At 34.0% G+C, this 2,571-nt stretch overlaps 1 long non-coding RNA gene across 1 annotated transcript; it reads left to right on the top strand.

The window, feature by feature from the left end:
* Positions 1 to 613: 613 nt before the first annotated feature.
* Positions 614 to 1,808, top strand: LOC128177446 (uncharacterized). Its single transcript, XR_008242833.1, has 2 exons — positions 614 to 832; positions 1,331 to 1,808. It is a non-coding gene; the product is annotated as an uncharacterized LOC128177446 (long non-coding RNA).
* The last annotated feature ends 763 nt before the right edge of the window (positions 1,809 to 2,571 follow it).

The following is a 2,571-nucleotide window of genomic DNA, read 5'->3' as shown; positions in this document are numbered from 1 at the left end:
AAGCGTTATTGAAAACTCAGATACTCAAAACAAAAAATATTGAAAGAACAATTGAATGTAATTCTTTGCAAGCGATTTAAATAATATTTCTGACAAATTATCCTAGGCATGAATAATACTACATGGAATGTACTGGACATCAATCTGAGAAAAGAATTTAATGAACAGAATACTATTCTTGCGAACTCTTTTTAAATCCTTTTATAATTCTAATTAAAACAATTTTATTTTATTACGAACATATCGAAAGAACAAACGAATGTCATTTTCAGCATGCGATCTATAAGTCCTGTAGGTATGACAGAAAGAAAAGAATTAATTTAAATGACTGAAATAGCATTCATGCTTACTCTTTTGAAATATTTTGATAAGCATTAATATTTGTACTAAGGCGGCTCGGCACACCAGTGCATTATTTGATGAATCGATAAAAAACTATATTTGTGAAATGATTAAACAAAAATAAGACCGACATCAGCTCTCAATTATTTTATATGATTTTTGGGGCATTTTTTAAATAGAAATTATTTTGGCTGCGAACAGGATATTCTACAGCTAAAATTTGGTACCGACTAATGTACAATGCAGGTATCTATTAATACATGTTGTGACAATCACTGTTCATATCGAACACACCCGATTTTATTTTTCCCATAATTCTTTGCAACGTGCTTGGCCGACGCTAACAATAGGCGCTAAGTTATACCCGGCCGAGCTGTCCAGCAATACAGACGTGCTTAGTGTGTGAAGGGGGTATCGTGTTAGAAGCCTGTGTGGCATGTTTTAGTTTCACAAGTTCAGCATTTGACGCGGACACGGATAGCTGACCGTGGTAAGTATTTATTTAGTTTGGTGTAGTTTATTTGTAAATTTTTGCCTTTTTATTAGTATTACGCAGTCGTCCTATAAAGTCACCTTGACCATTGTTCACTGTAGAGTTACCTGTGTGTTCACTGATGTGTGACTTTAGCGAGAGTGTTTAAATGGAATTCGTCTTTTTCTATAGTACAGTTTTTGCTATTGCTGTATAAAGAAACGGTGATTTAAAGGGCTATTTTCTATGCGTTATTTTATTTTACAATTTATTGTCACTTTTTCCACTTAACTACTTGGGCGGAAGTGCGTCACCGGAAGTCTCAGACGCCATATTGTTTACTGTAAACAAATAACTTAGTTACCATATACTTACAATATTTTGAGATGTTGCCTTTAATATAATACTATTTATACATTATCATAGTTTGATACTATCAGTGAGATACTTATATGATGTATTATACAATATTGTTTTTATTATGGTGTTATGGTGTCACTTGTACACTTATTGTAGTGTCATATTGTTGATGTTGAGAAGATGATGATGTTATGGTGATGTCGATGACTACGATGATGATGATGGTCATGTCGATGATGATGGTGTAGATGATGTCGTTCATGGTGAAGTCGATGACGATGCGATGTTCATGTTGATGACGACGATGATGTTATGGTGATGACGATGATGTCTTTTGTGATTATGGTGTTGTAGGCGATGATGTTGACGATAGTGTCGATGATTATGATGGCGATGGTGATGATGATGATTGTGGTGACGAAACTACTCTAGTTGTGGTTGTCCGTAGTTGGTCCAGGACTACAGCCCCGGAGATTCGGACACTCTTCTAATTTATTTTTGGTCATTTGTATAAACATCATATTTTTTCTTGTTGAGTGAAAGTTGTGTGAGTGTTTGTGTGGTTTAGTGTTTATATTTCTATCTTTTCTTTCTTTCTCTTATTTTTTTTGTTATTAAATTTTGTTAAATTTAAGATGTCTTGTTGTTGTTTGGAGTAGCCTCCGCTCATCCCGTTACACATGTCAAGGACGGTCAATATTTTTAAATATTTAAAAAAAATGATGAAAATGAAAATTTAGAATTGCAGAAATCATAACTACTCGTTTATAAAAAAGAGTTTTCCTTCCAAATTTTCTAGCACTTTATTTATAGTCGCGGAAGCGAACAAAATAACATGTTAATGCGACTGTTGTATGTATTTTTCATATTCCTGACTAAAAGTGTATAAAAAGACTTTGAAACGACGATACACAAATATTTCTGACAAATAAACATCAATATGAATATAAATATAAGCATTTAATGCTTACTTTTGGATGTCGTTGGTCCTATAACACACTTCGGCGGTGCAGACAAATTATCATACCGCGATAACGCGCAGTGTTAAAGGACCGACGACATCCAAAACATGCACTCAATGCTTAATTGGAAAATCTTAAATTGAACTGATCCCGTTTGTGATCCCGAGCAAAATCATATTAGGTTGGAATGTATCACTATTTTGCAAAAAATCTAGGTCATTTAGCTGTAAAATGGCAAAAATCTGCAACATTGAACAGTCTTGTCCTATCTGGTTAGGAATGCAGATGCTTTTAAAAGAAGAAATCCATGCAAAGCATGTAGGTGACAAGAAGACCGTAATCAGACTAATGATGACCGCAGTGATGAAAGAATGCATCCTACTGGTTCCGACGACAATCCTATTTCTGTATGTAATTTCCCACAAATCAAAGTAT

The sequence above is a fragment of the Crassostrea angulata genome, chromosome 3 (genome assembly GCF_025612915.1).
Source record: "Crassostrea angulata isolate pt1a10 chromosome 3, ASM2561291v2, whole genome shotgun sequence".
Lineage (NCBI taxonomy): Eukaryota > Metazoa > Mollusca > Bivalvia > Ostreida > Ostreidae > Magallana > Magallana angulata.
This window is presented reverse-complemented; position numbering and strand designations above follow the sequence as displayed.